Here is a 13,702-nt window from a genome sequence, read left to right on the forward strand (position 1 = left end):
GGCAGTGGCTCGGGTGGTTGATGTCCTTGATGATCTTTATGGCCTTCCTGTAACATCGGGTGGTGTAGGTGTCCTGGAGGGCAGGTAGTTTGCCCCCGGTGATGCGTTGTGCAGACCTCACTACCCACTGGAGAGCCTTACGGTTGAGGGCGGAGCAGTTGCCGTACCAGGCGGTGATACAGCCCGCCAGGATGCTCTCGATTGTGCATCTGTAGAAGTTTGTGAGTGCTTTTGGTGACAAGCCGAATTTCTTCAGCCTCCTGAGGTTGAAGAGGCGCTGCTGCGCCTTCTTCACGACGCTGTCAGTGTGAGTGGACCAATTCAGTTTGTCTGTGATGTGTATGCCGAGGAACTTAAAACTTGCTACCCTCTCCACTACTGTTCCATCGATGTGGATAGGGGGGTGTTCCCTCTGCTGTTTCCTGAAGTCCACAATCATCTCCTTAGTTTTGTTGACGTTGAGTGTGAGGTTATTTTCCTGACACCACACTCCGAGGGCCCTCACCTCCTCCCTGTAGGCAGTCTCGTCGTTGTTGGTAATCAAGCCTACCACTGTTGTGTCGTCCGCAAACTTGATGATTGAGTTGGAGGCGTGCGTGCCCACGCAGTCGTGGGTGAACAGGGAGTACAGGAGAGGGCTCAGAACGCACCCTTGTGGGGCCCCCGTGTTGAGGATCAGCGGGGAGGAGATGTTGTTGCCTACCCTCACCATCTGGGGGCGGCCCGTCAGGAAGTCCAGTACCCAGTTGCACAGGGCGGGGTCGAGACCCAGGGTCTCGAGCTTGTTGACGAGCTTGGAGGGTACTATGGTGTTGAATGCCGAGCTGTAGTCGATGAACAGCATTCTCACATAGGTATTCCTCTTGTCCAGGTGGGTTAGGGCAGTGTGCAGTGTGGTTGAGATTGCATCGTCTGTGGACCTATTTGGGCGGTAAGCAAATTGGAGTGGGTCTAGAGTGTCAGGTAGGGTGGAGGTGATATGGTCCTTGACTAGTCTCTCAAAGCACTTCATGATGACGGAAGTGAGTGCTACGGGGCGGTAGTCGTTTAGCTCAGTTACCTTAGCTTTCTTGGGAACAGGAACAATGGTGGCCCTCTTGAAGCATGTGGGAACAGCAGACTGGTATAGGGATTGATTGAATATGTCCGTAAACACACCGGCCAGCTGGTCTGCGCATGCTCTGAGGGCGCGGCTGGGGATGCCGTCTGGGCCTGCAGCCTTGCGAGGGTTAACACGTTTAAATGTCTTACTCACCTCGGCTGCAGTGAAGGAGAGACCGCATGTTTTCGTTGCAGGCCGTGTCAGTGGCACTGTATTGTCCTCAAAGCGGGCAAAAAAGTTATTTAGTCTGCCTGGGAGCAAGACATCCTGGTCCGTGACTGGGCTGGGTTTATTCTTGTAGTCCGTGATTGACTGTAGACCCTGCCACATGCCTCTTGTGTCTGAGCAGTTGAATTGAGATTCTACTTTGTCTCTGTACTGACGCTTAGCTTGTTTAATAGCCTTGCGGAGGGAATAGCTGCACTGTTTGTATTCGGTCATGTTGCCAGACACCTTGCCCTGATTAAAAGCAGTGGTTCGCGCTTTCAGTTTCACGCGAATGCTGCCATCAATCCACGGTTTCTGGTTAGGGAATGTTTTTATCGTTGCTATGGGAACGACATCTTCAACGCACGTTCTAATGAACTCGCACACCGAATCAGCGTATTCGTCAATATTTTTATCTGACGCAATACGAAACATGTCCCAGTCCACGTGATGGAAGCAGTCTTGGAGTGTGGAGTCCGCTTGGTCGGACCAGCGTTGGACAGACCTCGGCGTGGGAGCCTCTTGTTTTAGTTTCTGCCTGTAGGCAGGGATCAGCAAAATGGAGTCGTGGTCAGCTTTTCCGAAAGGGGGGCGGGGCAGGGCCTTATATGAGTCGCGGAAGTTAGAGTAACAATGATCCAAGGTTTTTACAGTTACAGAATATATGACAATTAAAAAAATATATATTAAAAAAGCATAACGATAACAACCGTGACAATATGATTGTAATACAGTCAGCATTACTATTCCATATTAACCCACCTGAACGAGACTTTTGCACAAACAAAGAATATTCCACTTAATTGAAACAATGAGGTAATGGTGAATGTATCACACATTTGTTAATTAAATGTGGTAGCTGCAAGCCGTCTTGTGTTCACATCCATCTAAGTCCAATCGTCAAAGTGTAGTGAGAGAGGTTACAGGAGAAAATGGTGGGGGGGGGACTAGCTGGAGGTTCAGATCTCCTGGAGTGTTTACCCTCCTGTAGCTTATCAACCAGCTAGTGATTAGAATCAGGTGCACTAGATGGTAATTCCAGGAGAGCCCTGTATCAGATCATACTGAGTCTTGAGTCTGTTGGCTCTATCGGGTCCTGATTGGATCATCCTCATCGTGGTACTCCAGACCTCTGGGTCCTGATTGGATCATCTTCATCGTGGTACTCCAGACCGGGTCCTGATTGGATCATCCTCATCGTGGTACTCCAGACCTCTGGGTCCTGATTGGATCATCTTCATCGTGGTACTCCAGACCGGGTCCTGATTGGATCATCTTCATCGTGGTACTCCAGACCTCCGGATCCTGATTGGATCATCCTCATCGTGGTACTCCAGACCTCTGGGTCCTGATTGGATCATCTTCATCGTGGTACTCCAGACCGGGTCCTGATTGGATCATCTTCATCGTGGTACTCCAGACCTCTGGGTCCTGATTGGATCATCTTCATCGTGGTACTCCAGACCTCTGGGTCCTGATTGGATCATCCTCATCGTGGTACTCCAGACCTCCGGATCCTGATTGGATCATCCTCATCGTGGTACTCCAGACCTCTGGGTCCTGATTGGATCATCTTCATCGTGGTACTCCAGACCGGGTCCTGATTGGATTATCTTCATCGTGGTACTCCAGACCTCTGGGTCCTGATTGGATCATCTTCATCGTGGTACTCCAGACCTCCGGGTCCTGATTGGATCATCTTCATCGTGGTACTCCAGACCTCCGGGTCCTGATTGGATCATCCTCATCGTGGTACTCCAGACCTCCGGGTCCTGATTGGATCATCTTCATCGTGGTACTCCAGACCTCTGGGTCCTGATTGGATCATCCTCATCGTGGTACTCCAGACCTCCGGGTCCTGATTGGAGCATCTTCATCGTGGTACTCCAGACCGGGTCCTGATTGGATCATCTTCATCGTGGTACTCCAGACCTCCGGGTCCTGATTGGATCATCCTCATCGTGGTACTCCAGACTGGGTCCTGATTGGATCATTCTCATCGTGGTACTCCAGAGCTCCGGGTCCTGATTGGATCATCCTCATCGTGGTACTCCAGACCACCGGGTCCTGATTGGAGCATCCTAGCCAGAGCAGTGTGCGGGTGTCTTATCTCGATGTTAATTTCTCTACCATAAGCCGTCTTCAATGTTTTTTTTTAGAATATCGCAGTATGTCCAACCGACCTCACAACCGCAGACCACATGTAACCACGCTAGCTCAGGACCTCCACATCCGGCTTCTTCACCTACCGGCACAGCCACCTGGACAGCTGATGGAACTTTGGAGTATTTCTGTCTGTCATGAAGCCTTTTTTGAGGGGAAAAAATAATTCTGATTGGCTGGGCATGGCTCCCAAGTAGGTGGACCTATGGCTGGAAGGTGTGCATTGTTGTGATTCTGAATGGTCAGATAGCTAGCAACATTGACACGAAGCTGCCTTGTGGGGAGCTGGTTTGTAGGTGGCTGGTTTGAGTTTGTTGTGTCTTGTTATTGTTACCATGGTGTTTTGACTGTCGTCATGTTAACAATGTAACAATGATATTTGAGCAACAAAAAATTGCTCATTGTGCAAATGTGTTTATGTTTTCAAACATTTTGGACACTAAATATAGTTTACATGTTGTTGTCAACAATCTAAGCCAACCACGTCTGTTGCACAAGCGTTAGGTTGGTTGCTAAACGTCTCTAGCAACTAATGCAAAAATAATTAATGACTGGGTCGTGTCTGTAGCAACATGAACCAAAATAATGAAGGACCAGGTTTTTGTACTGTACTTCAACAGCAGAACCGACATTGAATGGGTTGATTTAGGAAAAAATGAAGTAAATAAGAATGTGTTCTTAACTGACTTGCCTGCTTAAATAAAGGTGTAAAATCGGTGTACAAAAATACCGAAAATAATACCAAAAATTTCCGGCCCTAATTAATCGACCGACCTCTAGTTGGAATACACAAGTATTTCACTACACCCACAATAACATCTGCTAAACATGTGACCAATAACATTTGATTTGAATTAAGCACATGAATCCATTTTACAAGAGCCTAACTGGGATACATAAGCAGAGTGTGAGTTTCAAGTGTGGGGGAAGATCATTTTCACCATAAAAATGCCCTTTTTATAATAAACGCATTACCTGCATAATCACATTTGCGATCACTTTTGATAATGGTGTTTTCTGCTAATGGAACATTCGCACTTACTTACCATGTGCTTTACTATCATTACTAATAGTTTATCAACATTTGAAAAATTGTGTTCATTTGGGATGAATCCCATCCTACAACTGTCCCAGACTGTTTGGAATATTTATTTCTCGCACAGAATAGAATAGGATGAATTTTGTACTATGGGGGATAGTAGATTGACATAGGCTAGTGCTTTTTTCTGTTCATTAGGCCTACTCATCTTGTTGGCTGACGAAAAGTAAACGTGGACAGTTCTTTCAATATCTTCAATATGCTCCTCGGACCACGGATAATTCAGCAGTTGCGTCCCCGACGTGTCTGTCTTCACTTGTAGCCTGTGAGATCAGGTGATGGAGCACACAGCACTCCGGGAGAAGCGCACAACGGCCACTGGCCACAAAAGGCATGGATTTAGTTTTTTTTACCATGCATTACGGCCACAGAGAGGTGATGCCGCCGTGAAAATCGAGGCTGTATCAAGTGTCAAATTGTGAATCAGTGGTTGATGAAGTGCGCAAACAAACTAAGCAGAGCCTTTTTAAAGTAATTTCTTTCAAAATTTACATTTACATTTAAGTCATTTAGCAGACGCTCTTATCCAGAGCGACTTACAAATTGGTGCATTCACCTTATGACATCCAGTAGAACAGTCACTTTACAATAGTGCATCTAAATCTTAAAGGGGGGGGGTGAGAAGGATTAAATCATCGTTAGTCGCATCATGCAGCCTAAAAAATGCATGTTTAAACGTATAGCCCAACGTTTGTAGAACAACTTTCTATTTTATTCAGCTTTTTTCAATTGTATTCTTCATACTATAAAATAATGGCATGGAATTCTAAGCAAATCTTAACTAAATGAACGAGTGTAGCCCACAGCCATTTGGCACAGCCACATCAGGACCTAACATAAGGACAACTAAATGAACTAGTGTAGCCCATAGCCATATGGCATAGCCAGATCAGGACCTAACATAAGGACAACTAAATGAACTAGTGTAGCCCACAGCCATATGGCATAGCCAGATCAGGACCTAACATGAAGGACAACTAAATGAACTAGTGTAGCCCACAGCCATATGGAACAGCCAGATCAGGACCTAACATAAGGACAACTAAATGAACTAGTGTAGCCCACAGCCAGATCAGGACCTAACATAAGGACAACTAAATGAACTAGTGTAGCCCACAGCCAGATCAGGACCTAACATGAGGACAACAAATGAACCAGATCAGGACCTAACATAAGGACAACTAAATGAACTAGTGTAGCCCACAGCCAGATGGCACAGGACCAGGGCCTAACATAAGGACAACTAAATGAACTAGTGTAGCCCACAGCCAGATCAGGACCTAACATAAGGACAACTAAATGAACTAGTGTAGCCCACAGCCAGATCAGGACCTAACATGGGGACAACTAAATGAACTAGTGTAGCCCACAGCCAGATCAGGACCTAACATAAGGACAACTAAATGAACTAGTGTAGCCCACAGCCATATGGCATAGCCAGATCAGGACCTAACATAAGGACAACTAAATGAACTAGTGTAGACCACAGCCATTTGGAACAGCCAGATCAGGACCTAACATCAGGACAACGGAGTATGTTATTCTGTTCTTCTGAAATAAACTCAATTTTCTTCACATGTTTCTTTAGACCTGTCTAAAATAAATAATGGATTTATTGTGATGGTGTAGGTAGGCTATATTACATGGATTTATTGTGATGGTGTAGGCTATATTACATGGATTTATTGTGATGGTGTAGGCTATATTACATGGATTTATTGTGATGGTGTAGGTGGATTTATTGTGATGGTGTAGGCTATTACATGGATATTGTAGGTAGGCTATATTACATGGATTTATTGTGATGGTGTAGGTAGTGTTAGGATTTATTGTGATGGTGTAGGTAGACTATATTACATGGATTTATTGTGATGGTGTAGGTAGACTATATTACATGGATTTATTGTGATGGTGTAGGTAGACTATATTACATGGATTTATTGTGATGGTGTAGGTAGGATTTATTGTGATGGTGTAGGTAGGCTATATTACATGGATTTATTGTGATGGTGTAGGTAGGCTATATTACATGGATTTATTGTGATGGTGTAGGTAGACTATATTACATGGATTTATTGTGATGGTGTAGGTAGGCTATATTACATGGATTTATTGTGATGGTGTTTATATTACATGGATTTATTGTGATGGTGTAGACTATATTACATGGATTTATTGTGATGGTGTAGGTAGGCTATATTACATGGATTTATTGTGATGATGTAGGTAGGCTATATTACATGGATTTATTGTGATGGTGTAGGTAGACTATATTACATGGATTTATTGTGATGGTGTAGGTAGACTATATTACATGGATTTATTGTGATGGTGTAGGTAGGCTGGGATTTATTGTGATGGTGTAGGTAGGCTATATTACATGGATTTATTGTGATGGTGTAGGTAGGCTATATTACATGGATTTATTGTGATGGTGTAGGTATGGATTTATTGTGATGGTGTAGGTAGGCTATATTACATGGATTTATTGTGATGGTGTAGGTAGACTATATTACATGGATTTATTGTGATGGTGTAGGTAGACTATATTACATGGATTTATTGTGATGGTGTAGGTAGGCTATATTACATGGATTTATTGTGATGGTGTAGGTAGCTATATTACATGGATTTATTGTGATGATGGTGTATTTATAGGCTATATTACATTTATTGGATTTATTGTGATGGTTTATTGTGATGGTAGGTAGGCTATATTACATGGATTTATTGTGATGGTGTAGGTAGGCTATATTACATGGATTTATTGTGATGGTGTAGGTAGACTATATTACATGGATTTATTGTGATGGTGTAGGTAGACTATATTACATGGATTTATTGTGATGGTGTAGGTAGGGATTTATTGTGATGGTGTAGGCTATATTACATGGATTTATTGTGATGGTGTAGGTAGGCTATATTACATGGATTTATTGTGATGGTGTAGGTAGGCTTTATTTACATGGATTTATTGTGATGGTGTAGGTAGGCTATATTACATGGATTTATTGTGATGGTGTAGGTAGGCTATATTACATGGATTTATTGTGATGGTGTAGGTAGGCTATATTACATGGATTTATTGTGATGGTGTAGGTAGGCTATATTACATGGATTTATTGTGATGGTGTAGGTAGACTATATTACATGGATTTATTGTGATGGTGTAGGTAGGCTATATTACATGGATTTATTGTGATGGTGTAGGTAGGCTATATTACATGGATTTATTGTGATGGTGTAGGTAGACTATATTACATGGATTTATTGTGATGGTGTAGTAGACTATATTACATGGATTTATTGTGATGGTGTAGTAGACTATATTACATGGATTTATGGTGATGGTGTAGACTATATTACATGGATTTATGGTGATGGTGTAGGTAGACTATATTACATGGATTTATTGTGATGGTGTAGGTAGACTATATTACATGGATTTATTGTGATGGTGTAGGTAGACTATATTACATGGATTTATTGTGATGGTGTAGACTATATTACATGGATTTATTGTGATGGTGTAGGTAGACTATATTACATGGATTTATTGTGATGGTGTAGGTAGACTATATTACATGGATTTATTGTGATGGTGTAGGTAGACTATATTACATGGATTTATTGTGATGGTGTAGGTAGACTATATTACATGGATTTATTGTGATGGTGTAGGTAGACTATATTACATGGATTTATTGTGATGGTGTAGGTAGACTATATTACATGGATTTATTGTGATGGTGTAGGTAGGCTATATTACATGGATTTATTGTGATGGTGTAGGTAGACTATATTACATGGATTTATTGTGATGGTGTAGGTAGACTATATTACATGGATTTATTGTGATGGTGTAGGTAGACTATATTACATGGATTTATTGTGATGGTGTAGGTAGGCTATATTACATGGATTTATTGTGATGGTGTAGGTAGGCTATATTACATGGATTTATTGTGATGGTGTAGGTAGACTATATTACATGGATTTATTGTGATGGTGTAGGTAGGCTATATTACATGGATTTATTGTGATGGTGTAGGTAGACTATATTACATGGATTTATTGTGGTGGTGTAGGCTATATTACATGGATTTATTGTGATGGTGTAGGTAGGCTATATTACATGGATTTATTGTGATGGTGTAGGTAGACTATATTACATGGATTTATTGTGATGGTGTAGGTAGACTATATTACATGGATTTATTGTGATGGTGTAGGTAGGCTATATTACATGGATTTATTGTGATGGTGTAGGTAGGCTATATTACATGGATTTATTGTGATGGTGTAGGTAGGCTATATTACATGGATTTATTGTGATGGTGTAGGTAGGCTATATTACATGGATTTATTGTGATGGTGTAGGTAGTCTATATTACATGGATTTATTGTGATGGTGTAGGTAGACTATATTACATGGATTTATTGTGATGGTGTAGGTAGGCTATATTACATGGATTTATTGTGATGGTGTAGGTAGACTATATTACATGGATTTATTGTGATGGTGTAGGTAGACTATATTACATGGATTTATTGTGATGGTGTAGACTATATTACATGGATTTATTGTGATGGTGTAGGTACGCTATATTACATGGATTTATTGTGATGGTGTAGGTAGGTAGGCTATATTACATGGATTTATTGTGATGGTGTAGGTAGGCTATATTACATGGATTTATTGTGATGGTGTAGGTAGGCTATATTACATGGATTTATTGTGATGGTGTAGGCTATATTACATGGATTTATTGTGATGGTGTAGGTAGGCTATATTACATGGATTTATTGTAATGGTGTAGGTAGGCTATATTACATGGATTTATTGTGATGGTGTAGGTAGACTATATTACATGGATTTATTGTGATGGTGTAGGTAGACTATATTACATGGATTTATTGTGATGGTGTAGTAGACTATATTACATGGATTTATTGTGATGGTGTAGTAGACTATATTACATGGATTTATGGTGATGGTGTAGACTATATTACATGGATTTATGGTGATGGTGTAGGTAGACTATATTACATGGATTTATTGTGATGGTGTAGGTAGACTATATTACATGGATTTATTGTGATGGTGTAGGTAGACTATATTACATGGATTTATTGTGATGGTGTAGACTATATTACATGGATTTATTGTGATGGTGTAGGTAGACTATATTACATGGATTTATTGTGATGGTGTAGGTAGACTATATTACATGGATTTATTGTGATGGTGTAGGTAGACTATATTACATGGATTTATTGTGATGGTGTAGGTAGACTATATTACATGGATTTATTGTGATGGTGTAGGTAGACTATATTACATGGATTTATTGTGATGGTGTAGGTAGACTATATTACATGGATTTATTGTGATGGTGTAGGTAGGCTATATTACATGGATTTATTGTGATGGTGTAGGTAGACTATATTACATGGATTTATTGTGATGGTGTAGGTAGACTATATTACATGGATTTATTGTGATGGTGTAGGTAGACTATATTACATGGATTTATTGTGATGGTGTAGGTAGGCTATATTACATGGATTTATTGTGATGGTGTAGGTAGGCTATATTACATGGATTTATTGTGATGGTGTAGGTAGACTATATTACATGGATTTATTGTGATGGTGTAGGTAGGCTATATTACATGGATTTATTGTGATGGTGTAGGTAGACTATATTACATGGATTTATTGTGATGGTGTAGGCTATATTACATGGATTTATTGTGATGGTGTAGGTAGGCTATATTACATGGATTTATTGTGATGGTGTAGGTAGACTATATTACATGGATTTATTGTGATGGTGTAGGTAGACTATATTACATGGATTTATTGTGATGGTGTAGGTAGGCTATATTACATGGATTTATTGTGATGGTGTAGGTAGGCTATATTACATGGATTTATTGTGATGGTGTAGGTAGGCTATATTACATGGATTTATTGTGATGGTGTAGGTAGGCTATATTACATGGATTTATTGTGATGGTGTAGGTAGTCTATATTACATGGATTTATTGTGATGGTGTAGGTAGACTATATTACATGGATTTGATGGTGTAGATATTACATGGTTTATTGTGATGGGTAGACTATATTACATGGATTTATTGTGATGGTGTAGGTAGACTATATTACATGGATTTATTGTGATGGTGTAGGTAGACTATATTACATGGATTTATTGTGATGGTGTAGTGTGGATTTATTGGATGGTGTAGGTAGACTATATTACATGGATTTATTGTGATGGTGTAGGTAGACTATATTACATGGATTTATTGTGATGGTGTAGGTAGGCTATATTACATGGATTTATTGTGATGGTGTAGGTAGGCTATATTACATGGATTTATTGTGATGGTGTAGGTAGGCTATATTACATGGATTTATTGTGATGGTGTAGGTAGGCTATATTACATGGATTTATTGTGATGGTGTAGGTAGGCTATATTACATGGATTTATTGTGATGGTGTAGGTAGGCTATATTACATGGATTTATTGTGATGGTGTAGGTAGACTATATTACATGGATTTATTGTGATGGTGTAGGTAGACTATATTACATGGATTTATTGTGATGGTGTAGGTAGACTATATTACATGGATTTATTGTGATGGTGTAGGTAGACTATATTACATGGATTTATTGTGATGGTGTAGGTAGGGATTTATTGTGATATATTACATGGATTTATTGTGATGGTGTAGGTAGACTATATGGATTTATTGTGATGGTGTAGGTAGACTATATTACATGGATTTATTGTGATGGTGTAGACTATATGGATTTATTATACTTTTAAGTGTAGATGGTCTGCATCAGTGGCTTGTAGTCTGTGTGTGGAAGCCAGGAGATGTAAAATGTGTTATGTTAATTAACGGTCAATTACCGTGAGACTGACAGTTATATGCATGACAATCACCACATTACGAAATTTCGTGACCGCCACAGCCCTACACTCGTTCATTTAGTTAGATTAGCTTAGAATTCCATGGCATTATTTTATAGTTTTAAAAAACAGCTGTAACGTAACAAAAGGTGGAAAAAGTCAAGGGGTCTGAATACTTTCCGAATGCACTGCTCAACTAAAGGTTTTGAGATTATGCTGTGGGATTTAGAGGTAATTCGTGGTTTAGTACGGTACCCTGCGTCACTGGTTCATTGCTCCAGACCACCACAAGGGGGAGTTAGAGCACTGATTATGCTTTTGGATCCCAAGCCGCTACTGTGTCTAACTGACAATGAATGGGCAACATAAACCTAAATAGAAAGTAATAATTGTGCACAACTTCAGTATTACTTACTAAAACTGTTGTTACACTAAGGTTTATATTCTAAGAGAAACGTAGACTACAATTAGGGTGTGGAAATGTTAGGATTATTTTGCTCTTACCTAACTCACATTGTACAGCACCCGAGTGGCGCAGCGGTCTAAGACACTGCATCGCAGTGCAAACTGCCCTGCTACAGATGCTGGTTCAATACCCGTGCTGGCCGCGACTGGGAGCCATAAGGTGACTCTAAATAACAAACCAACTTTATTTACAAATTAGTAACAATGAATGGCCCTTATTTGAAAACAAAATAATCTCCAAAATATATATTTAAATAAAAAATTAACAAAGTGATTTATTATTATTATTAAAGACAGAACAAATAAATTCAAATATAATAATTGATGTAAAAAATTCATTAAAAAACGTTATCATTTAATAACATGGAAGTGTAGAAAAAAAGTGTTATTGTTATTAACGAGAGGCATATCTACAGTCCCTGGTTCGAATCCAGGCTGTATCACATTGGGAGTCCCATAGGGAGGGTTTGTCTGGCCGGGATGTCCTTGTCAAAAAAATCAAAAATAGGGCTTATGGTTTCTCTCCCTCTAAAAAAAAACAGTAAATATTTTGGCCTTTATTCAGATTACAATCGCTCACTTTAGTTTTTTTGAAAACGAAATTATCTTAAATATCGTGATATAATATAGCCTACTCGCTGTGGTCAACTGTTTCAGCACCGTTTTGTGCTGCTCTGAGACAAGCATGGAGTAACTAAAATGTTCAATTATGTTCCATGATCTTCTTAAAATATATATATATATATATGTATTGGTTGAATACGTTGTTTCTGATAGTCTTTTAATAAAGAAATGTTTTGGTTATCCTGAGCTGGACACAATGTACAATTTTGAGTTTAGTTAATTAGAATAATTTATCTGAGATCAAATAATATTTTTAAAATTATGTTTCAGGAATGTAAATCTTATTCTGTTTCTAACTACAGACACAATTTCAGAACAATCTGAGATGGTTTCTGGTGCTTTTTGAGGTGGAACGACTCTGGTAACCTAGCTGTAATTACTGACTGCCGCCCATAGAGGGCGCCACTACACCGCACCACGAACACAGATATTCCTTTCTCTCTGCCACTACATTACTAGAGACCTTGGTTATAAGGGTAATGTGGATGTATCCTAGAGGTTCGGGTTACTGTGATAAAATGAGAGTACTGTTGATAATGTGACCCTGCTATAAACTAGCATCCTGTCCAGGGGGTGTACTGGTACATCAAGCTGTCTCACTACAGAAACAGGAGATAGACTAGCGTCCTGTCCAGGGGGTGTACTGTACATCAAGCTGTCTCACTACAGAAACAGGAGATAGACTAGCGTCCTGTCCAGGGGGTGTCCTGTACATCAGAAACAGGAGACATACTAGCGTCCTGTCCAGGGGGTGTCCTGTACATCAGAAACAGGAGACATACTAGTGTCCTGTCCAGGGGATGTACTGTACATCAGAAACAGGAGACATACTAGTGTCCTGTCCAGGGGATGTACTGTACATCAGAAACAGGAGACATACTAGTGTCCTGTCCAGGGGATGTACTGTACATCAGAAACAGGAGATAGACTAGCGTCCTGTCCAGGGGATGTACTGTCCATCAAGCTGTCTCACTACAGAAACAGGAGATAGACTAGTGTCCTGTCCAGGGGGTGTCCTGTACATCAAGCTGTCTCACTACAGAAACAGGAGATAGACTAGCGTCCTGTCCAGGGGGTGTACTGCCTCACTACAGGAACAGGATATAGACTAGTG

General features: G+C 40.3%; 1 protein-coding gene across 3 annotated transcripts in view; it reads left to right on the forward strand.

Moving 5' to 3' along the window:
• LOC124024279 (MAP kinase-activated protein kinase 2-like) overlaps nt 1-13,702 on the forward strand; it is a 74,232-nt gene that overhangs the window by 20,808 nt on the left and 39,722 nt on the right. The window lies entirely within an intron of this gene.

Source organism: Oncorhynchus gorbuscha, linkage group LG03, assembly GCF_021184085.1.
Source record: "Oncorhynchus gorbuscha isolate QuinsamMale2020 ecotype Even-year linkage group LG03, OgorEven_v1.0, whole genome shotgun sequence".
In the NCBI taxonomy this organism is placed as follows: Eukaryota; Metazoa; Chordata; class Actinopteri; order Salmoniformes; family Salmonidae; genus Oncorhynchus; species Oncorhynchus gorbuscha.